The sequence below is a fragment of the Mytilus edulis genome, chromosome 7, assembly GCF_963676685.1.
Source record: "Mytilus edulis chromosome 7, xbMytEdul2.2, whole genome shotgun sequence".
Classification (NCBI taxonomy): domain Eukaryota; kingdom Metazoa; phylum Mollusca; class Bivalvia; order Mytilida; family Mytilidae; genus Mytilus; species Mytilus edulis.
In genome coordinates this window covers 3,004,012-3,030,618 of record NC_092350.1, presented here as the reverse complement: position 1 = coordinate 3,030,618, position 26,607 = coordinate 3,004,012, and the positions used below count along the sequence as shown (strand labels likewise).

General features: G+C 32.3%; 1 long non-coding RNA gene across 1 annotated transcript; it reads right to left on the bottom strand.

The window, feature by feature from the left end:
- Nucleotides 1–4,780: 4,780 nt before the first annotated feature.
- LOC139529736 (uncharacterized) lies at nucleotides 4,781–6,377 on the bottom strand. Its single transcript, XR_011665881.1, has 2 exons — nucleotides 6,292–6,377; nucleotides 4,781–5,066 (listed from the first exon to the last, which is right to left on the bottom strand). It is a non-coding gene; the product is annotated as an uncharacterized lncRNA (long non-coding RNA).
- Nucleotides 6,378–26,607: the final 20,230 nt, after the last annotated feature.

Genomic DNA, 26,607 nt, shown 5'->3' with positions numbered 1-26,607 from the left:
AGGGTATTGAGATGACCGCGTATGTCGAACTCGAGGTATAAGTCTACAAATTAAATGAGGTATAAGAAGCCGTGGCTGCTGTTCCTTAATTTCTAGTTCTGGCGGATATAATAATGTAACCTAATCAGAAAAAGTTTGAATTGTTAATGGGAAGAACATCATCCATATATCTGAATGTGATATTTTAATAGATCAGGATTTTTTTATTTTTTTGTTTTTGACAAGTGTCTGAAGAAACGTCGATTCATATGAAAACAAGAAGAGGTCGGTTAATAAATTCGTTAACAAAAAATTAAAACAACAAAATCAAATGTGTCTTTTTTTTTTAATAAGCAACACTTTGCACTAATGTGTTTGTTGACGAACTTCATTTTTTTATAGCTGACTAAGAGGTATGGGCTTTGCTCATTGTTGAAGGCCGTACGGTGACCTATAGTTGTTAGTTTCTGTGGGCTCTAGTGGAGAGTTGTCTCATTGGCAATCATACCACATCTTCTTTTTTATATTCATGTATATTACTCAAAATTTTCAAGTGTACTAAATTCAAATTTACTTTGAATTCTGAGAACCTTTTAATTTTACTTCCCCAATAATAAGGACGTAACATTATAAGGATATTGACAAAACATGAATTTAAAATCAGTTCAAGGACAATTAAGGTGAATGTCACTAAAACAGAAACTAAACAAGAGAAAAAAACTTAAAACATATGTCTATACAATATTTCGGACTCCATATAAACTAGTCTGAAAAAGTTGTAAATATATTGCATATTTTAAAAAGTAAAATCACAAAAATACTGAACTCAGAGGAAAATCTAATCGGAAAGTCTCTGGCAAAATTCAAATGACAAAACAAATCAAAAATAAATGGACAACAACTGTCATATTCCTGACTTTGTACAGGAATTTTCAAATGTAGAAAATGGTGGATTAAACCTGGTTATATAGCGCTAAACCTCTCACTTTGTATGACAGTATCATCAAATTCCGTTATATTTACGTTGATGCGTAAACTAAACGACATAATAAATAAAATAGTCAAAATATGGATACAGCAGTCACCATCGTGTTACAATTTTAAAAGAAACAATTACTTCGCTGAATGATAAAGAGTTCAAATCTTTCCTCAACACATATGTTTTATTTGTACTGTCTTTTTAGATTTTATTATTTAAAAGTTGCATACATATTTAATGCAGTCCGTATGCTGATCTATATTAATTTAGTCTCATTGGCAATTGATCACTGATGAGGCTATTGTAGATGAGACGCGCATACAAATTTAAGGCTGATATCTTTGAGGGTATCAATGATGAGTGTACCAATATCAATTTATATATTGGCTTTTTTGTTGCTGTTCAGTATAACTATTGTTCAATTATTTTCCTCTTATAGTTTATGTGTTTCCCGTTGTTTAGTTTTGTTACCAAGGTTTGTTTTCGCCAAATCGATTTTCGACTATTGATCATCGACTTACTACTGTTGCCTTTATTTATTGACCACATCCCCTTACTATTTTTTTTATATGAACAAATGTTGTTTAAAAGAATAAGATGTGGTATGATTGCCAATGAGACACCTTTCCACAAGAGACCAAATGACAAAGAACTCAACAACTTTAGGGCATCTTACGGCCTTCAACAATGCATTAAAATTTATCAAAGGTACCAAGCTTATTATTTATTATATTATTATTATAACGCCGGGTTAAACTAGCTTGATGGCATTAACCCCTTCCACTAAGCCGGGATAATGGAATAACAGTACAATATAAGGACACTGATGAAGAAATAAAGTTGGATGTACAAAATATAGCACAAGAGAACCTTCTGGTGCATATAGTTTCAACTATTTTCCTCTTATGGTTTATTATAAAACGATGGTTCGGAAAAGATAAGTTAAGTAAGATAATTATCTTTTTTTTTTAATCTTTGTTCCTGTAACTTAACAGGAGGTATCCGGTAAATTGATTGCAGATAAATCCCATGTTCCACGAAGATGATGAGCTCATGATATGTAATACAACCGTTATGTTAGTGCACAGGAAATTTTAAAGCTACGCAGATTGTTACATTTTGTCGAAAATAAAGAAGTTGAATCAAGTGAAGCAAATAATGTCTATTGTAAAGTACTTGATTTACAATGGCGATATTGGTTATAACGGAAAATTAAATATCCATTTCTCTATCATGAATATAGAATAAAGAATATAGAAGATTTTTTCTACAATATACCACCTAAATAATTGAATGAGTTCATTCTCATTTCTAATACAAAACATATTAACAAACTAAAGAAAGCAGTTGAAAAGAGCTCAACTCATCAGATCGGTAGATTGATATGGGATGTTCTTTTGTAGAAATGGAAATATATCTCATGAACATTAAAATATTATACTTGATTCGTTTCAAACTTTATACCTGGGCGTTAACGTAGACTCTGTCTGTTTGTGGTTTTAGAAAAGAAAAAAAACCCAACATAAGTTCTTATTTCTTAGACTTCAAACTGAACTGTGGGTGTTTGGGCAGAATATGGCATTCATGTAATGTTGGATAATTTGTTTGAAGTAATAAACATCTGTGATTCAAAAAATGCAGATTGTTTAAAAAGAAAATCTCGAGGCAGCACGATATGTTATAGAGTTAACCTTTTAAGTTAAAAAGTATTATTTAAATACCGAAGCACGTTTTTCACGTTATGTTTGGGTATGACATTTTATCAGTTTCCGTAGTTTATATCCTTGATATCCTAGGATAAGAGATGCATTTTTCCTACATGTTTTCATTTTTTTCGAAGAACTTGTGATAAAATCTTAGTTTTTGTCAAAATATTTTCATTTTATAAAGGAAACTAAGTTTGTTTTTAAAGATATAATCTTCATATTCAAAGTTAGAATAGTAAAATAATAGAGAAATTATGTATTAATGATAAATAATGTATACTAACAAAGTTATACATATATACATGAGGATACCCTGATTTTAAGGTACTAATATACAGGAATCTCCACTGAAATAGCTGTACCAGTGAAGAAATCTGTTAACAGCATGTGCAATATTGTTAAATCTTTTTCAGTTTCATCAAACATTCATATTTATGATTTTTTGAAAAAAAGTTGAATGTAATAAAATAATTGATCCATCGGCAAAAAACATAAGTATTATATTTTTGTTGAATTAAACAATAAACTCCACTGATTTTAATTTAAGTTTATATATGATGACAATTAGACATAAAACAATAGAGCAGTATCCGTTGCGAATGTATCGATGCTTTGATAGATAGAATAAAATTTGACCCCTAGGCACACATTTTAAATTGATAGAACAGTAAACAATATACTTTGGACACAGACATATATCTTATGTAACGGTGATAGTATAATGCAATGTGGAATAAAAATGGTATTTCACCATACACAGTTCATGGCCAAATGATTTTAACTTTTAAAGTTTATTAAAATCAAAATTCATTCTGAAGCTGTCATTTTTGTCTGATATAATCCTTATCTTCTGAATTGACTGCAAAAGGAAATGTTGTTACAAAAAGAAATAGATGTTGTATAATTGCCATGGAGACAATTATCCACTAAATACAAAGTGACTATGATGTAAGCATCCACAGATCACAATACCACCTTCAACAATGATCAAAATTAGAACCGTATAGTATGCTAAATCAAAAATCCACGGCACAAAAAAACTGTGAAACAATTCAAATGATAAAAACAATGTCCTGTGTATAATGCATAAACAACTAACCACGACAGACAGCAACACACCACAACACCTGAATTAAAGCTCATGTCTAGGGATGTACACATACAAATAATTGTGTACATGTTTATGAACGCTCAACCCTCCCCAACATTGCGACATTGATACATACTTTAATACCTTATCTCTGGTAATAATTCTTGGTTTCTAAAAACATAAATTACACTTTCAGCATCTCTTTGTCATCGATTCTGGTACTGAGATGACCACTTATGTCAAATTAAAAAAATGACACAGGAAGCTGTGTCTTCTGTTTCTATAATTTTTAATCCTGGGGGATATCTTAGTGGAACCAAATCAGAACAAAATGGATTCGTAATGGAAATCACATCATATATCATTGTGTATATTGGAATGTGAAATTGAATGATCTGGTTTTGATCTTATTTTTTTGGAGAACAGTGTGAAGGAATTCCAATTTGATGACAGGCGAACAGTTCTTTCCGATAGAAATGTCCTGATTGTGCTCTGAAACCAAATTATTTTATTGATTAGATGAATTATTACAATAACGCTAACAGGGTTAACTCTCGAACGATGGGAAATCTTACGACGACCATATTTCTAAATCTTCGACGTTAAAAAAACAACAAAATAAGAGGCGCCCAACGACACTTAGAAATTGAAATTTTTTTTTTATTGAATTATGATAAGGGGATAAATTACAGTTCCTGGTGTTAAACAAAGTCTAAGGCATATGCCGAAGTAGATTTAAAAATTAAAAAAAACAAGTTGAAAAGAAAGTAAAATAGGAGGTCCTAATAAATAAATAAACAAACAAGATTTAATCCTCTGCGAAAGTGTTACAAAATTGTGTCAAGCAGTAACGGATTGCAAAATGAGATAGAAGGTGGATCAGACGGGCAACTGTATAACTATATATACAAAATGTTCTAACTGCTAGAACAGACTACAATATAAGTTGTTAAACCGAAGAGTGCAAAATGGTTTGAGGTATTCTTATTTTAGAATTTAAAATAAATGTTGTAAAAAAATCACAAAAACAGAAAAATAAATTTATTAAATACAAATTAAACTATGAAAAGTAGAAAGTGTCCAAATAAGATTCTGTACATTTGTTCGTAATTTAGTCGATTCATCCAAGTAAATGTGTCAAAGTGAATTAATTAGATTTAGTCGAAATTTCAATCCTAAACATTGTTTGTAAATAATCACATGTATTTCAGGTTTGTTCATATGAATTTATTAAAATGAAGCATTTAAAAAAGCGTATATAATGTAAGTCCTAAAACAATGACAGTCAGGTTAACAAGAATACTTCCCGCACCTGCAAAGAAAAATAAAAAACAAGTTATGTTAAAACATCTGTCACTTAGAATTGGTTTATTGTTAAAAAAAACCCAAGTTAGATATTGAATCCATAATTACTTGCTGAACGTTAACTTGCAGTGTATTGCTCTCTTCCTTTGAAATGAAAAACAACCAGCGGAAATTAAATTTTGTTTAAACATGTAAAAGATATAACTATTCTTTAAAACGTAAATGTAAGAAGTAAGGATTACAAATCTTTTCTGGCATCACATGCGTAGCATTGTTTTATGAATTAAAAACCAAGGAGTAGTTATGTAGTACTGACGAACCATAATTTATAAGATTAAGACTGGTAGTAGCAGGAGAAATTCAGTTGTAGTTTCGGAACTCCTATTACTAGAAAGATGATAAAACATAGGGACCCGTAGTCAATAAGCAACAACAAATAACTACATTGTAGTTGTAATTCTGATGTACTGCCTGACTACTATACAGATAATACATTTATGGACTCTCACACCACAAACAGCGACAACAACCTCGATGTAGTTCTGAACTAATGATTATACGAAAGATGTTGACCTTAACCTTTTATCCAAGACGTACTCAGACAGAGATCTTACTGTCAATAAAATGTAGAAATGACATTATATGATATGATGCAACTTATGTATAAACTACCAAAGTAGAGGACAACAAACTTTGACATGCACTCCTGAAATCTTGAAAAACAATCACGGATAGACAGCATGGCAATAGAGGTAAAATTAATTTTTCTGTTTTAATATTCGTTGAATGCCCCATTTTTCGTCAAACTTAACGAGTTGCATATTTATTGAGGTGTATTCTTAAAGTCTGTTAAATTTCAGTTTATTAAAACCGATAGTTTCCAAAATATTTCTGATATACCTTTGTAATTTTATGTCTGATTAATACTGTTTAATGCACTCCCATTGTTCGGGGACATATACGTAATTATTGCAATAGTTTTAAATTTAAGTGGGAGTAAGATTTCCTAAGTCTGTGAGCCTTTGTCGAGACCATTATTCCTGTAATAGCAGGGTCGTCCACTTTCCCTGTTATAAAGATACTTAAAATATAGACATATCTCGTCATAAGTACATTTGCAGAATTTAGTACTTTAGATGCAAGTTTCGCATTCATTAGCAGGTCAATCAAACCTCCATTTATAGTAACATTTCAATATTTAGCAAAAGATGATTACGATGTAGTATACCTACCACAGGTCAGTTGAGCAGTTTTGGTAGAGGCGACCTTGAACGACGTGCAGGCTTTTTCAGCACATGCCACATAAACGTCTGCTGCACTGTTTTAAAATAAATAAAAAAATAGAATTGCAGACGAACAAAGTATATTATTGTATAGCAATATAATATTTCCGACAGAAAGTAACCAAACTTTAGCGTGCAATAAATTCCAATATCGCACTAGTGCAATAAATCTACAAAATTCATGACGTCATGATCGTCGAAATCTTAGTTTAAACCAATTTTGTAAATGATATACCTCTTGTGTCGAAAGGTTATATTTATAATCTAAATCTTTAACTGTTTATCTCTTATTCTTCATTTTCATTAAATATCATTTATATGAAGATGAGAACGACAATATAGCGAATAGCTAAACAACAACTATAAGAAACAAAATCTGACCTGCATGTTTTCCCCTGGTCTTCATATGTTTTCTTGCATTTCAAACAAGTACGTGCTTCAGCTGCTGAATATTATTTTAACAAAACTAGTTTCATAGTTACGATTAATTTAAGTCTTAAGCTGTGTTTCTAAAATAGGACCCTTTATCTTAATGTTTTTGCGTGGACAATCATGGAACAATAAATGAATCATAATATTTTTTTACTTAAGAAAGAAAGTATACCTTCTGAAGAATATGAACTTTATTAAACATTCTAGTGTGATGTATTCAGAACAGGAAACGTCTATTTAGCCTGTAGATCAAAACAGCTTTACTAGTTTGGAGTTCATGTTCTTTTTTTTTGTAACCTTAATTTGTATTTTTAATACGATTGATGAGCCTTAAATTAGTATATCGCGCCCATCAAACAATTGCTAAACATAATACATAAAACGTTGTTATTGTTGACATGTTTTTTTGTATAAACCAATGTAAGTACGTACTTAATACTTAATAATGAAACCATAATCGCTTTGATAGGCCACTAGTCTAAATACCCGATGTTAAAATAGGAGATAAGATAAAATCGTTACACAGTTTGCTAGTGAGCTAATACGATATATATTAGCTCAGTAGATTATAGACTGAAATGTTATCAAAGGTACCAGGATTATAATTTAGTACGCCAGACGCGCGTTTCGTCTACATAAGACTCATCAGTGGCGCTCACATCAAAATTTCAAAAAGTTGTGCTAATACGGCTAAGGTAATCTATGCCTGGGATAAGAAAATCCTTAGTTTTTCGAAAAATTCAAAGTTTTCTAAACAGGAAATGTATAAAAATGACCACATTATTGATATTCATGTTAACACCGAAGTGTTGACTACTGACCTGGTGATACCCTCGGGGACGAAACGTCCACCAGCAGTGGCATCGCCCAAGTGGTGTAAAGAGTTATCACAGTTACCAGGATTATAATTTAGTACGCCAGACGCGCGATTAGTCTACAAAAGACTCATCAGTGACGCTCATATCAAAATATGTATAAATACTAAGCAAAACGAATATTATCAAACATGACCATGACAGTAAAGGTTAAAAATATTAAAAGACAAATAGAAAGAACACTATAACACGTAATAAAGGTAATAAATAACGTCAATACCTGTAATTCAAATTTCAAGACTATCATGAAATAGAAATGTCTTGAAATTTGGATCAAAAGGTTGATAGATATTCCGTATGATACGGAATATCTATCAACAAGGTCTTGATATCTTTTGATGCACATGCTTAGAGAAAGGACGATACATTCTGTGACATAACCGTTGTTCATGATCATCAACTTTGTGTTCGGACATTGGTGCATTTTGAGTATCAGCTGTAAGCTTGTAAATTCCGAAAGAGTCGGGAAATGTATATCTGTTATACAGGTGGAGTTGGTATGTTGCTGTCTATGCTAGGGATTTTTTTTACTTCAATTGGAAACTCTCGTTTGTCATCGATTTGGGGAATATTTTAGTTGAACCAAATCAGAACAAATTGATTGTTATGGAAATCACGTCATATATATATCATTGTGTATATTGGAATGTGAAATTGAATGATCTGGTTTGGACTTTATTTTGTTGGAGAACAGTGTGAAGGAGCTCCAATTTGAGGACAGGCGAACAGTTCCTTCCGATAGAAATGTCCCGATTATGCTCTGAAACCAAATGATTATTTTATTGATTAGATGAATGGATGATTACAATAACACGCTAACAGGGTTAACTCTCGGACGGGGGAAATCTAAGGGGCGCTCAACAACACTTAGAAATTCACAAAAATAGTTATTGAATTATGATAAGGGGATAAATTAACATTCTTGGTGTTCTTGGTGTTAAAAAATTCTAAGATATGCCGAAGTAAATTAAAAAAAAAATTAAAAAAAAAAAAAGTTGAAAAAAAAGTCAAGTAGGAGGTAAAAAAAAAAACAAAAGAAAAAACAAACACGATTCAATCATCTGCGAAAGTGTTACAAAATTGTGTCAAGCAGTTCGTGCGCAATAACAGATTGCAAAATGAGATAGAAAGTCGATCAGACGGGCAACTATATAACTATATATACAAAATGTTCTAACTGCTAGTAAAGAGTACAATATAAGTTGTTAAATCTCAGAGTGCATAAGGGTTTGAGGTATTCATATTTTAGAATTTAAAAAAAATCACAAAAACAGAAAAATAGATTTATTAAATACATTAAAATAATTAAACTATGAAGAGTAGAAAGTGTCTGAATAAAATTCTTCGACTAAATCTAATTAATTCACTTTGACACATTTGCTTGGATGCATCGACTTATTTACGAATAAATGTGCAAAATCTTATTCAGACTCCTATAAAGAGGATACATTTATGGACTCTCAGACCTCAAGCAGCGACAACAGCCTCAATGTAGTACTGAATTAATGATTATACGAAAGATTGCAAATGTAGTTATTATGAACATCTCAATACTTGTATTTCTGTGTATGGAACGAAAGAAATGGGTAATGTCAATGTTGTTTACTACACAATCACCCGGTTTCGTTTATATATATCACCCGGTTTTTTTAAACAAACAAATTAATAAAAAGCAACGTTGACACGGATAAAAAAAGGAACAAAAAGTGGAGGGACAGACGGACAGACGGATGTATACAATAATACGGCCTGTCAAAATTGTGACGGGCGTGTAAAAACGCAAAGAAATGGAAAAAAAACCCTCGTAATTAAAGGTCAATAAGTTTTATTATGATATCGGCCAAGTCGACTTATTTGTATATTTTGTCTTCCTTATCATTTTTGCTATATAACTTTTATATATATTTGAAAAGTATAACATATATTTGAACATTTAACCAAACAAACATCGACCTCGTCTTTATCTACTTTATAAATATAATCTTCAGCTTCTAGCAGCTCCGGAAATGTATGCAATATATGTGGCCTCACTGAAGATGCGGCTGTTGATGCATTGTGTCTTATTTTGTGATGGCTCGAATCGGAAAGAAAGGCTTGAACATCCTTCTAAAAAATAAGTTGAAACATTAAAAAAGTCGCATATATATATATATATATATATATATATATAAAAAAGAAGATGTGGTATGATTGCCAATGAGACAACTATCCACAAAAGACCAAAATGACACAGACATTAACAAACATAGGTCACCGTACGACCTTCAACAATGAGCAAAGCCCATACCGCATAGTCAGCTATAATAGGCCCCGATAAGACAATGTAAAACAATTCAAACGAGAAAACTAACGGCCATATTTATGTAAAAAAAATGAACGAAAATCAAATATGTAACACATAAACAAATGACAACCACTGAATTACAGGCTCCTGACTTGGGACAGGCACATAATACGTTTTATACATTTCTTTTTATTTCAGATTTGTCAACAATAACATGCAAAATGAATTAAATGTTTTGAACGATATACCTATAAGTCCTATATCCCTATTTTATTGATACTTTCTAGCCTACATGGTCGAACCATTATCGTTCGTTCAAGAAAATATTAGTTGTCTCCAGTATCGGAAATAGACGGATTTTAACGGCGTTTTCTTCATTTAAATCAACACTCGTTAATTTGTTTTACATTCGAAAATTAGAAACTGATGCAAATTGTACATATGTTTTTTTCTATAAAGATCTGATAGTTAAATATAAATAAAATTAACGGTATCAATTTTCTTGCACCAGATGCGCATTTCGACAATACATGTCTCTTCAGTGATGCTCGTGGCCAAAATATTTGAAATCCAAAGCTTATATAAAAGATGAAGAGCTATAATCCAAAAGGTCAAAAGAAGTATAGCCAAATCCGTGAAAGGAATCAGAGCTTTGCATGAGGGAGATACATTCCTTAATTTATAATAAAGATATAACTTGGCGTATTAAATTATAATCCTGATACCTTTGATAACTATTCAGCAATATAATATTTCTAGAATTTCTATTGATACATCCATGAATGGCTATGCCAGAAGGTTTGAATTTATCATATCCGTCTATATGCCAAATGTAATTAGGTCCACGAGATATATACTCTGCGTTTTAGCTGGCGTCTTCTACGCAATGCAACAACTTGACTATCAAAACTTTCAAAATGAGACGAACGTTCTCCATGCTAATTACAAAATCGTTCTATATATACTGCGGATGAACCAAGCGATATTCATGTGATCCACTTGTCTTTGATAGAATTGACTGAATGAAATCCTAACGTCTTTCTACATTTGACTCTTTACGTTTATAAAGCCCAATGGAATTTGCATTCCAACGCAAGTGCCGCACACTGAAAAAAAAACCACTATGATTTTCCTGAAGTAAAAGTTTCATTCTAAAGTAATAATATCCTTTTCTGAAAAAGTAGATATGGAAACGAAGAATTTTCCATGACAAGGAATAATACTCAACGATCAGTAAGTGCAGTAGTTTTAATCTGAAAGACATAAAAGATCTAATATTGTTTGACTACATCAACAAATGTATGTGCACGTGAAAATAAACCATAACAAAGTACACATGAATGGATATGCGTGTTCTCTTTGACTCTAGAATACAAACGAACTATAGTTTATGGACGTTTGCCTAATAAATACTTTTTTTAATCCCCCCAGTAAGTAATTAAAAAGGCTACACGATCAACAGTTGAGTTAGATATAAACCCAAATTTGCAAGTTTCTGAAACCGATAAAGGCATGTACATACACACAAATAGAATCCAGTTCCATAATTTTATATTTTCTTGTTTCTGTGTCAGGAGAAATTCCGTTTCAAATGAAAAAAAGACGAAGTCGGCAAGGTAATTTACTACTGAATTCGTTAACAACAAATCAAACAACAAAATCAAATTTGCTCTTTATATTTAAATATGCAATCTTTTGCACTACTGTGTTTTTTGGCGATAGTCCCATTAACTATAAATTTTAAGCCTAAGGACCTATTAGTTTCACTTCCCCAATAATAAGGACGTAACATGCGTATTTAAGAGGAGATTGACAAAATCATTAATTTAAAACCAGCTCAAGGATAATTAGGGTTAATGTCACTAAAAGAGACTAAACGAGATAAATAACTAAAATCTGGTTAGAAATAAAGATACAGCAAATGTGTATACAAGATTTCAGACTCTTTACGATCTGCCAAAGTTATGAAAATTGCACTTTTAATTTGGCAAACAAAAATAAAAAAGGATAACAATAGCATGACCCATGACTTTTGTTTTACCAATTTGAAACTAATATCGGATAAAAACGCATATCTTAACAATGCACAATATTTTGATAATTGCTAGTTCCATATTATAAATTAAGGAATGTATCTCCCTCATGCATTCCCGTACCCTCACCAAAAGCCAACAATGAATTAATAAAGTTGCAAGTGGAACTAACATATGTTCATTTTGTTATTTAAAGAAATTGTATGATAAAATGGCGTTACATGTCACCTTCAGTCATAGAGCTATAGAGTTGTTTTTTTCAACTTTGATAAACATAGTTGTTTTTAAGTAGGTAACACTCGTGTTAACGGTTCACATCTTTCAATATAGAATAAGAAAGTGTGGTATGTTGCCATTGAAATATCTTTCAACAAGGAATCACATGACAAATAAATGAACAACCATAGCGCTAGGTCATCTTACGGCCTTCGACAATGAGTAAAACCCAAACCGCAAAGTCAGCTATATGAGGCACAGCAAAAACATATTTGATATAAAGCAACAAACGACAATCACTAAATTACAGGTTGCTGACTTTAAACAGACGCATACAGACTGTGGCGGGGTAAAACTAGTTTAAAGTCGCCATGCCCTCCCCCTAACCCGGGTAGTGGTATAACCTTACAAAATAAGAATACTGATGAGGAAATAAAGTTGGAGGTACAAAATATAGCACTGAAGAACCTTCTGATGCATATAATATCAAGTATTTTCCTCTTATGTTTTAAATGATGGTTCGGAAAAGATAAGTTAAGTTAGATAATTATCTGGATTTTTTTTTATATCTTTTTTCCTATAACTAAAGAGGAAGTATCCGGTAAACTGATTGCAGATAAATTCCATGTTCCAAGAAGATGATGAACCCATGATATGTAATGAAATCATTATGTTAGTGCACAGGCAATTTTAAAGCTACGCAGGTTGTAACATTTTGTCGAAAATGCAGACGTTGAATCTTAAGTACTTGATTTAAAAACAAATTGAGCACAATAGCGGTTTTAGTAATATTAAACCGAAAAGTTAAATATCCATTGCTCTGTTATGAATATAGAATACAGAAGATTTGTTTCTACAATATTCCCCCTGAATTTTTGAATGAGTTCATTCTTATTTCTGATACAAAAGTGAGAGTCACTAAGGTTAATAATTGTATCGTGTTCACATGTATAAGGTGTCAGTATGGACATTGCCAATTCAGAGATAAACAGAGGAAATCGTCTGTAATGGTTGATGACCACACATATAGGTTTTCATATTTTCTGAAAAAATTGAGACAAATCGTGTACCATGGCTTACGAGAAAAACCTTAAATTTATTTCTATATCTGGGTTATTTACTCGATAATGTTTTATTCACTTTACTTAAGTATTTTTTAATGAAGAAAGGAGTGGATTAAACCTGGTTTTATAGCTAGATAAACCTTAATCTTGTATGACACATTTGTTAAAGTCTGTCATATTTGATAATCATACAATATCTTGTTATAATGCAGACCGTTAGTTCTAAATTGAAATGTATTATATGTTTCATGTCGGGACATTTTATAGACGACTATACAATATTTTTTCTTCTCATTTTTGAAGGCCGTACGATTGCCTATAATTTCTTACATCTACTTTATTTGAACTTTTGTGGATGGTGCTCTCATTGGAAATCATACCACATATCCTTATGTTTATGTTATCAATTGGGCCAAGAGTGCAAATACCAAATTAAAACATTATAAAACTAAGTCTGATCTGTATAGTATGTCCTTGTCTTGCTCTGCTCCTCGCTCCTGTTTGTGTAAGATTAATTCTGCGATTTAGATCCTGAATAATGTATGGTAAATTATACAAAGGCAATATAACTTTTCATCTCCTGTCATTTTTCTTTGAAGGTATTGTAGAAAAGCTTCAACCTGAAATTCATATACCAACTTCCTTGACACCATCTGCGAGTATGGTCTTGAGGAAACGATGATAGTCCGTCGGAAGGGGACGATAAATGGCTGACCCGTGTTAAGAGAGAGCCATATCTCTTGCACGTTAAAGACACCCTTGTAGATTTCGAAAAAGAGTAGGCTAATGCCGCTACAAGGCAGCACTCGCACCCGCAAAGTGGAAAGGGATTAATATAAGTTGCAAAACTTGTTTCCCAATCCACTATAAATAAATATGTTTAAACTAACTTCCTTTGGATTTTCTATTGGAATACTAACTTAATGAAACGATTAATGCATTTTTTAATAGAAATGTTGTCCAGTACTGAGAACTATGAAAGAGAGGCGAAATATACTAAAAGTACATTCAAACTCCACAAACATGAGGTGCTATAATTTGTTTTATATCCCTTCCGGATTTCGACAACTAGGATGCACTCGGTTGGCGAGTTCCAGACGATCGGAATGTACGGAATCAACCGAAAGTTCAATAAAACGAGACAAAACTGTGATCTGAACAAGTTCTAAGTGTGCCGAAAATACAGTAGGTGCAGACAGAATTATATGGCGGAGAAGGGAACTATAAGATAAAGATACAATAATCTTTAGCTTTCCGTGAAATAAAAACTGCAAATTAATAATCTGTTCAATCAATAAATTATATAGGACGACTAAACAAATCATTGGTTAAATGTATGTCAATAGTTATCAAAAGTACCAGGATTATAATTGTATACGCCAGACGCGCGTTTCAACGTACGTGATCATTTAAGCATTATTTTTTAGAGAAATATGGAATAAAACTCTCTTTTTCTGTAAGAATAACACTTTAAAGTGACCGTCTGATCTCTCTATCGTATAAATGATAATATGACATGACTACTTTAAAGTCATTGTTTTTTATTTGGACACTGAACAATGTTATGTTTTGTTCGGAAAGGCCAAAAGATTCAGCCTACTCGAAAATTAAAATTAAAATTATTTATTATCATTTGTTCATTTTCTTTTATTATGTTATAAATTAAGTAAAACAAAATTGAAGATTAAACAAAAACAATAAGAAAGGCAATCTACAATGCTGACTTCACTTCATTTATATATATAAAATTGACAGATCTAACATTGTTGGGTTGATGTTTAGACGAGTTGTATATATATAATTATAATATAATTATTTTCTGTGACTGTATCTTACATTAATTTGTAGGATCCTTTACTATAGATAATTTAGCTGATCTGTAACAATAACATCTTCATGCCTTATATATCATGTACTGTTGTACGCCGCTTGATTAAAACTGTCGAGGAAAAGTAACACACGGCCAGCGAAAGCTCTATTATTGTAGAGTCCAGGTGGTCGTGTGGTCTAGCGGGACGGCTGCAGTGCAGGCGATTTGGTGTCACGATATCACAGTAGCATGGGTTCGAATCCCGGCGAGGGTAGAACCAAAAATTTGCGAAAGCAAATTTTCAGATCTAACATTGTTGGGTTGATGTTTAGACGAGTTGTATATACATTATGTACACAGCCATGTATCACCATCATTGATGGCGATCCGATGGATAATTCTGTTGTAGAGTTGTCACTGACTCAGACGTACTCATTAATATAATTATTTTCTGTGACTGCATCTTACATTAATTTGTAGGATCCTTTACTGTAAATAATTTAGCTGATCTGTAACAATAACATCTTCATGCCTTATATATCATGTACTGTAGTACGCCGCTAGATTAAAACTGACGAGGAAAGGTAACACACGGCCAGCGAAAGCTCTATTATTGTAGAGCTCAGGTGGTTATGTGGTCTAGCGGGACGGCTGCAGTGCAGGCGATTTGGTGTCACGATATCACAGTAGCATGGGTTCGAATCCCGGCGAGGGTAGATCCAAAAATTTGCAAATTTACAGATCTAACATTGTTGGGTTGATGTTTAGACGAGTTGTATATACATTATGTACACAGCCATGTATCACCATCATTGATGGCGATCCGATGGATACATCTGTTGTAGAGTTGTCACTGACTCAGACGTACTTATAAATATAATTATTTTCTGTGACTCTATCTTACATTAATTTGTAGGATCCTTTACTATAGATAATTTAGCTGATCTGTAACAATAACATCTTCATGCCTTATATATCATGTACTGTAGTACGCCGCTTGATTAAAACTGTCGAGGAAAGATAACACACGGCCAGCGAAAGCTCTATTATTGTAGAGCCCAGGTGGTCGTGTGGTCTAGCGGGACGGCTGCACTGCAGGCGATTTGGTGTCACGATATCACAGTAGCATGGGTTCGAACCCCGGCGAGGGTAGAACCAAGATCTAACATTGTTGGGTTGATGTTTAGACGAATTGTATATATACATATGTATATATATAAGTACGTCTGAGTCAGTGACAACTCTACAACAGCGGATCACCAGCAATGATGGTGATACATGGCTGTATATATATATATATATGTAATAGTAAAAGTTCATTGATAAGTTAATATTGATATTAAAAGACCTCCGAACAAAAAGGGATGTTCAGATCCCCGATCCCAAAGGGCGAGGGGATTTGAACAGCCCTTTTTGTTCGGAGGTCTTTTAATGTCAATATTAACTTAATCATTGAACTTTTACTGACTTACAAACCGTCACAAATATAAGAAAAATACATAAAAAGCACTTGCAGAAACCTAATTCCCCTGAACTGGACGAGTCTAAATATGTTCAACTTAAATGATAGTTAAACAGTACTCAGACTGATATATACAATTAACAGTTACCAAATTGAAATGAAAACAGACCGATTTAATGGCATTACATCACATAATTATTATTTATGAAAAAAAATAGCATCTTAGACTAAATAACACTAAATGATAGTTTTACAAAATTAGGGGGTAAATTTATATTTGTTTATCCAACTTTTCAAAATAACGATTTATTATTTAATAAATCAGGCAATCAAAACCCAATACAGACCTCATTTATAACTGACCAATGAATAGTATTCCCAACAACTTCATGCTATATATACTTGATGTTTTTGATATGTCAGTAATCATGAAATAGATTCGTAAAGATCAGACCTTAGAAAACAGTAAGTAAACTCTTCCAACAAATAGTTTTTTAAACAGCTTGTTTCAGAACTTCTATTCGGACAGACCTAGCATAAGGTCCTTTACAATATTCATCCGGTAAATGTTCCTTTTGTATCTGATTTTCCCCCCCCTTAGTTTTATCCTTGCCTGACAAAAAAAATCATGTTATAAATCGTAGTAAAACCAAAGTAAAAAAATATTTAAAACTGTTTTAATAAGCATTCAGTTATGTGATAAACTGAAGAGACCCCCCCCCCCCCCTTTTAGAAAAAATAAATAAATATTTAAACGGGAATTGTAAATTGTAGCATTTTACAAGATATTGTCTTTGTGTGCTAAGTTCTAGTACAGAGGAATCAATCAATTTTGTTGTTAGCTTTAAGTCCAATAGCAATTATCTCATGCATGTTTATGACTATAACACATAAATTTTAAATACAATAGATAGGTCATACAATAGGAGGTCGACAGTGAGGTTAGACGTGAAACTTTAAAATATCACTGGAAATGAGGGTTCATTTATATTGAATAAGGAAAAAAAATAGACTTAAAACAGCTGGCAATATTCGGACCATTCGAATAAAAGGTTGAAAATGTTTTAATTTGCCGAGAGTGTTGATCCATAAAATCCACCCTGAAGTCGATCATCCATGTTACGTGTAGTTTAAAATATCATCTCACGCATCTAATTTAGTCTAGATACTTTTAGCTTGCTTTAGTAACTGAGAATTCTGTGAAAGTGTATTGTGTATTGTACTTTAGTGTTTGGTATGATATTCTGTACTACCGATCCCTACCGCTCTTTTGGTTGGTCTCGTGTGGGGGCGTTCGGCTCGAGAGCGGGAGGTCATTTGTTTAAATCCCGAACGGCTCAAACAAAGACGTTAATTAAATTGGTATTCTATTTCAACGCTAAACACATGGATTCATAGACTAAGAGCACAGACTGATCGGCTCAGATTCGGAAATGTGTCCGGGTCGGGTGACTTTTCTTCCTGCAAACTAATATCTTATGAACTTACACAATAAATAAACCGACTAGTTTGTCTGTCTAGGAAATTAAAAACACGGTGTTAATATTCTTATCATATTTACATGTAATCGTCCTGGATATTAATTTTATTTGCCGCTGGTCGTCATCAATTATCATTATATATTTTAGCGTTGTATATATATATATTATATAGTGAAGGGTTTTTCTTTCACCAATTTACATTCCATTTTTTTAAATTTACACGAATCAAAATTAAAATATGGCAGCTGAAATTTTTCAACCAAACACTAGTGATTATTGGGATATCTTTAACGATAATATGGTCCGAGACCACAATTATTTCGTACTGCATTTCTTTTAGAACATTAATGAAAATAAAAATAAAACCACCTGCGCTTTCTCAAAGAAACTTTTAAAGTGTGTTGTACTACTTTTGGGACAAATTATATCAAAATTATAGAAAACTATATCGGCTCTAACTCAAACTATGGACAATTTTATGTTTAGGGCGTCTTGAAATCTTTTGACAGCTCCGAAGTGCTGATTTAAACCTTTTTCAGCTGGACCAAATCACTACTTCCTTTAAAATTCTGGATCCAATTTTTTTTACAGTGCAATTTCACTCCCTCACTTGCAATTCGAGGCAAACATGGAGAAATAAATTTGGAAGGAGTATAAACATTTATGGCAAGTAACCCACTGTCAACACTAGGAACTCTAAAATCAAGGGACGACAATTGTGGTCTCGGACCATATAATTAAATCAAATGTGCCTTTTCGGATATATAATATTTGACGGTAAATATTATTGAATTAACTCCGTATAACTATTATTTAGTCATGGGTCGGTTTTGAGCTTATTATTCTGTATACGCATCTTTCTATAAAAAAAAGACCGAATATTGATTCTAAATATTTTTATTTATCTGAGTCTTTGAGTTGCTGTCGCATTAATGTATACCTTTATCTCCTTTAATTCAAAACCAAATGAATCGCATGGGTATAGAACTATTGACATCTCTGGATCTCTCCCGTCCCACAGTATACCCTTGCTAAATGGGTGTGTTTGGCTTTTTGGTTATATAAATACGCAGCGTTGTCCGATCAAAATATGATAGGAATGTATAACCGATGCCTGGTGCAGTGAGAATTTCACGCTATCTTTACCTTAAAAAAACATTCGAGGGAAAGACGATCTACGCACGAGTTGAATGATTGAAATGTGTAAACAACAAGAAAGGTCAGCTAAATCATTCCAGATAAGTCGCATGGCTGATTTAACAACATTTTTTGTGACTTTTGCTAGAACAATAGTAGATGAAAAAAAAAAGTAACAAAACCGATCAGCAAGACAACTTTAAAAAAATGAAACGCCCAAAATAAGTTGAATCTTTATTTATTTGTTGTCAACCTTTTTTTTGTCATTTTTACAGAGGATGACCTTGAGGTCACTCCGATGTATTGTTATCGCTTAAATTTCCGTCATTCATAAATTCTAGTCAAATTAGTTTTGGGTTTCCAACACCAGTGAAAAAAGTGCATTTTCATACCTGCGATTTCTGTTCTCCGGTTGTACGATGTTTCAACAAAATATGGAATCATTTCAGTTGTTGATTTAGTGGTGAAAATTTGACTGAATTATATCTTAATAACTACGATTTTATATGTTTAATTGGTGTTTCAGAAAGAGGTCAGGTGCTCTTGTTCATTCATAAAATTATCGTTCATTCATAAATTTATCGTAAAATAAAAATCACTACACAGGTTATACGTGTAGTGTAAATGACCACCTGTAATCTAAAAATAGCGGTCTCACTAATAACGACAAGAAGAACTTTTAGCGACAAGAAGCGTCAAGAACGGACAAGAAGAATAAATTAAGCGACAAGAAGACTATTTAGCGACATGAAAACTTCTCGTACCGCATGAGGATGACACATATCAAATGAACAATTATGTGTGGGACTTAGTTTTAAGAAATGATGTCAAAGTAACACTATGAAAATATTTTTAGTAAGCTGAAATATATATTTATTTTTTACATGTTTATGTCTTGTAAGTTATTTTATTTCTGTCCCATTTTTCAACATTAGTGTCTCGAAAGGTGAAATGTTTTAACTGAATGGTTAATTTAAATTAATTATGAAAATTGTTAAAATTAAATAAATAAAAGTAATTATTGCCCAGTTACAAACACTTAACCAGGGGATAATCCATAATTACCCCCAACTTTAGCCTGGTAAACTTGTTGTCTCCTTGTGAAATATAAAACATATTAAAAATGATTTCCTGCTTAAGTTTTTTATTGATATAAAGTCAAAACCTTCTTGCTTTTCACTAGACAACCATGTCCTGTCAGGTTTAATTCTTATATATGTAGATGAAAAATAAAAGTGTCCCAAAACATTAACATGGCAGCAATTGCTTTTACAGCCTTTAAGGCTTTGATTTTTTTTTACAGAAGAGTGTCCACCATGCACTTGCACTGCACTATAATAATAGTAGAATAGAATTATCATATATACAAATAGATGAAAATGATATTAATCGGTCGTCCAACTGTCTATATCAATCTGCTCAGCTCTTAATAAAACTCCATATCACGGCTTACTCGACAAAAAGCTTAATATTATGTCTCGCAGCTGATATTTTACGATATCAACATGCAGACAACCTGATAATCGGTACATACATTCAATCGTAATATTAATTATATATATAACAACAAACCAGTGTATTCTCTACGACTATTATTATACAAGTATAATAGTCCAAGGTATACTGATTTCTTGCACTACAATATAATAGTTATTACGGTGAGGTTGAATTTCCTGTCATTTATTCATCATCCAAGCACGAACTTGTATCAGAAAAAAATATCTCTGTAAATAAACCCAAGTTTCAGGTATAGAGATGTGATCTGTTTCTGTGACATGTGCTTTTGACCATCCACAAGAACCTGCGGTCATCCGATGTTCAGTACTTCAGTACTTTGATTTTGTTGTTACTTTTATGACAACTTTTATACTTGTCTGAGATATAAATAAACTTGAAACAGCAAATGTTGTCACCTAGACGAGACAGTCGTCATTGTACGCTTCAATGTATGAGTTATTGCCACTCATTGAAGATTGTTTTTCTGTTCTAGTCCCTCCCCTATTAGTTTTGCTGGAAGTTATACAATGTAACCCCTGATGTGTACTACGACAACGTTTTTTTGATGTTATAAAAAAGATTAAATGCAAAGAGAAAAATGATGGAAGAAATGCATAAAATTTCAAATGTAAATAATAATGAGATATATAAAAATTGAAAAACTATTTGAACTATTATAATCAACTGAGGACAAATGGTTATACATCACTACATGAAGCTGATTGATTTATTGCTCCTTTTTGTCCAGTGGCAAATATGTCATGCATATTCGCGACTAGATTCAAAGTGAATCAATCTGAAGGAAATGCTTACAAATTTAGAGTGGCACTTTTAACAATAAGGCAGAGCGTTCGCTAGAGGTAAAACGTATGCCGTTATAGAATAGATTTCAACCATAATGATCGAACTCGTAGGTTAAGCTAGTTAGTCCTCCTTCCCTCTTTTTCTCCACGATAGATAAATGTAATAAACAAAACGTCATGAATTTACAATCAATAACGGTCACTATAAGTAAATGAGATATGGACTTATTTAGAAATAAATTCCTAGTGCAGCCAACATCTCCCGGTTCGGGACAGGTTATTATTTCCACAAATACCGCCTGATTATTGACCAAAACAACACTTTGAATCAAACAAATTCTTAAATTGTTGTTGTCTTTAATGTCGTTTATTTACTTTTATAGTGAAAGACAACTGTGAATACCGTGTGGTATCCACCCTCTATTACCCTACCGCATAATTACTACCTCAGGTGTTGGTTCATCATATTTAAATTCTTTAATTGTAAATTAAGGTATTTTGCTGGGTGTTTTTTCCCGATCCTATTTCGGACCCCCTGATTTTAAGAGGGCGTATCTAATTAGTCATGCCCGATTAACTTTAAGTAAGTTGAACCTCAACTTAAAGACCTACACCGGGTAAATAAGTTCGAGGTACAATAAGTAGACAATAGAAATCGTCCCAGGTTTCTTAGATAATTATTTTGCGTTGAATAACAATAAAAAATGCACGAGCAGGTTTGTAAATATACATAAATACTTGCAGGCCGAGTTTATTATGATCCGAGTTTCCGATATGCTGAGTTTGTTCCTTTATGCAAGTTAATAGCAGTGAGATACATCCGGTTCCAATTTATTCGATTGACGTCTGTATTCAGAACAGACGGGACCTGTTCAGAACACGCCAACCGAGCGCACCCCCGATGCCTCTTCAGTGAAGTTAGGGATCGAAACAGTATTCAGAAGGCTATATAATTAACACCAATTTAGGATAGACTCTTGAATTTTAAAGAGTCGAAATAGGATGAACGGATTATATAATCTGAAGGGATAATATAATACAAATATAAGCCAAAAAGAAATAAATATAAACAAGTCTAAATTGAAAATAACGTTTGAACCTATGATTGCGTTGGATGAAAACCGCAATTCTATACATGAGAATGTAAAACAAATATCGTTGTAGAGGTGTCTAAATACAGCACAAACAACATTTTCCAAAAGACCAAAAAAAGTGGAATAGTTGGATTGGCACAAATACCATCTTCATATTTATACTTAAGACTCTAAAGTGCGATGGGGAGGCTAAAGTACGATGGTCACGCTAAAGTGCGATTGTAAACGCTAAAGTGAGATTCCTCCATACGCTAAAGTCTGACTATCTGCGAAAGTATAGACGTAAGAAACGTAGTTGGATTATGACGTTAAGTATGGCAAGCCGTTCTCGTAAAAACCCTTTTTTCGAAGAAAATACACACTGAGATTTAAAACTCTAAAATAACACACTGAGAAATCGAAATTACACACTGAGATTTTAAAATTACACAATGAGATTAAAAAAAATGAAAACACACACTGAGAAATTAAAATTACACACTGAGATTTTAAAAAGGCACACTGAGATTAAATAAATTGAAAAACACACACTGAGAATTGTTAATTACACACTTAGATTTGAAAAATACACATTGAGATTAATATGCAAATTACTAATGAATATTCATGAGATGAATAATTCAACAGATTGATATCTTGGTCTGGAGAACTCTTATCATTATAATAATGCGGTTCCTTCAACCAACATTCATAATAAATTTCATACCGCATCTTCTTATATATATTAACATCGTTTTTTGCTAACTCATATTCATAAGTTTGTTGTGTATATAATTCAGATTAATATAATTGCTAACGGTGTATTGGGATTTTTTGCCTGAAACTGTTTAAGCATAGGTCCTTTTTCAAAAGTTTTTTAACTGTAAATTAAGTGTTTCTCGATTTCGCAGGGTTATCTTTTTTATTTTTGTTACGTGTATATGCTATAATAGACACTTGGGTAAAAATGTAATTGCATTGTTTGTCTTTTTTGTAAATTGTTCCAATGTTTCATATAATTTTGATAAAGTTCTTCACCATTTCATTATATTAGAGACATATAATACATGTCTCTGGTTATATTTTGAAATGAGAGTAAGTGGGTATTTTTCTTGTTCTATTGGTCTTTAACGTTGTATTTCTAATGTTATTTATAAAACATTTGGCGCCAGATTGAAGGACTAACGAGTTATGTCCCCTAGTTGTTTCAAGCTTGTAATATGCCAGCTTTAGCTGGCACTTATGGTAGAAGCATCGTTTTGGAATAAAGAACGATAACTCTCTCTACACGACCCATCTGAAAAGTTTCGTCACTCTCGTTAAATCTCGTACGATTATTTTTTTTAATGGCTGCCGAAGTTAACGTTTCAACGCAAACTTGAAAAAACGGGACAGATAGGAATAATTTCGATGTGAAATACGACATGAATTTTTATTTGTTTAAAATAACAAGAATTCAGAAATTTTGGTAACTTGTGAAGTTTATTTAAATTTTATTGTACCACGGAAATTACCGAAGTTTGGACAACAACATCTGACGCCATGTTTCGTCTGCTTCATATTTCCATTATCAGTGAGGTCAAAACAAAGGTCCTTAATAATCACAGGTACTTCATTTAAAAGTCACAAAATCATAATTAATGATAACATATTTAGCGTAAAAGTTCCGTCCAGCCATGGGAACACAGAAAAAACCTCTGCAAGCAATACATTTCGGTATTTTTTTAAAATGGCCATGCGGCATGTGGGATAAACTCCGGTGCACTGGTTGACCATGACTACTTATGTTCACCTGCCACATAATTCCCCATATCAAAGAACAGTGATAATGACGTTGGTTATACCGTTGAATGTGATCACGGTACGTCATGTAACCCAAAGACTAATTCAAAACTTTAATGACCCCCCCCCCCCTTTTCCCCCAAATAATTCACAATCTGTCTGGTTCTTAAAAAAAGTTAGTTAAAAAACTGACAATATATGTGCAATTTGGGTACTCTCATGTTAGCAACTTCACAGCTACACATTTATTTTCATGACTTCCTTTGGCAAACTCTCAACAAATCTTTTCACTGATTATGTCACATACATTATGTAGATAACTTTTATCAGATACAGTTCCAGGAGATGGAAACTGTTTTGTTTTCTCTCTCTAAGTTTAATTATAAAAGGAGACTTGGAGACTTGAGTCTGAGTAGTACATTTAAGTACAAACTGTATATATTGTATGCTCCCATATTGTCCAAAATTGGATTTTATGGGAAGATGGAGTTAATATGATAACCCATGATAATACCATGACTTTGATAGGTATATTCATGTACAGGGCATGTTACTTGGGAGTATGTCATGTATGTGGGCTACATCTTTAAAAATTCAAGCTGCAACAGTCACCTGTATATTTTATGCATCAGTTTAAACCTGATCAAAAAACATTTTCACTCTACCAAATACTTTATCACTATCTCAGGTTCACATTTCAACCTATTTAGCAATACACACTTATGGCTATATAACATCACAGTACCAAAACTGCACTCAGTAACCAAAATTTCACCTATTCAACAAAAAAAGCTGTTGAAATCTGTGAAGTTATCTAAATAAGATTATCATCTTTTTAAAATGAGCAAATTAAATTTGTTACCAGCATCCTTTTCTTCTAAAAATAAAAGTTGAAGCATGGAATGATGTCAAATTGTTTGAAATATTTGAAGAAATAAACCAATCATCTGTTTATATTCCAGTTTTAAGGATTTGAAATAACATGTAATGATGTATGGAATTTGGGTTTCTGATCTCATTACAGAATCATGGATTGTTTGGAGGTCAGTTGAAACCCATTTTTCTATGACTCTGAATGGACTCAAAATTAAATTGGTGTAACTATATTGTAAACAATGATAGTCTAAAAAGTAAGCACAGAATAAACTTTTGTCTGGTTCATAAAAGTTGATGAAAAAAACTGACAATATAGAGGTGGAATTTGGGTACTCTCATGTTAGCATCTTCACAACAGAACTACAGATTTATTTTCATGACCATAATAAAAATAAAACAAACCTCAAGGCAATAAAATGCTTCGCCATGCACAGCCTGATACTGATACGTCCACAGATGTCGAGATGTAAATTTCATATAAAAAACACATTTTTTTTATGTCAGTTAAAATCAAACATATTTTAATTTGGGACCCTTCAAACTTCAATATGTACTAATTTGAAAACAGGTATCAGGTGAACCTAAACATTTCTATTCAGCAGAAGTCTCTAACTACAAATGTACATATCTCCTTAATTTCATATGATATTGATAGTACTAAGTCCTACAAAAGTATTGAAAATGTGTACATTTATTTTTTTTCCTAGCTTCTCTCATGTGAAAGCAGTACCTTTTTGGTCACTATTTATGTGTTGCGTCTAAATAAGAATTGTAACACTTTACAGTAACTGAACAGGTTAAACAAATACTTCAAAAGAAACAGAAAAAGAAGACAACTTGGAACAGCACCAGCCATGCCAGTATATGTATGAATAAAAACTCAGATCAGAATAGCATGGACAATATGTTAGTTATATCCTTCTGAATATATAGCATGTATAGTGAGGAAAATTATCAATAATTCTGCAGATAATGCTGCTGCAATTTCATCAAGTGTTTTGTACATTTTCTGTTAAAATTTTCACACAATCAGTGAAACATTCAAAAAGGCTAAACTTAATTTTTATTACTGAAAGTTTTAACCAATTACAAGTGTTTTATTTACCAAATAACTCATGTGTTTCTGTGAGAAAAAAAATCACGTGCAATTTTAGGAATTAAAGGGAAAGAAGATCCTTTTGCCTCGCACAGGCGCATGTCAATTGTGAATATACTTACCAAATGTATTTTCTTTATTATGATACTCATGTCGACATTATGAAGAATTACACATCATAGGAAAAATGCACAAATTACAGATAAAACAATTAAAACATACTTTTTTGTGTGCATCTCCTGCCAAATCAGTATTTGTTGCATCTATATACTAGATGAGTATAATCAATGTAAATATGGTAAATTTTTAAAGAAAAACCAAACATTTTGATAAAAAAACACCCC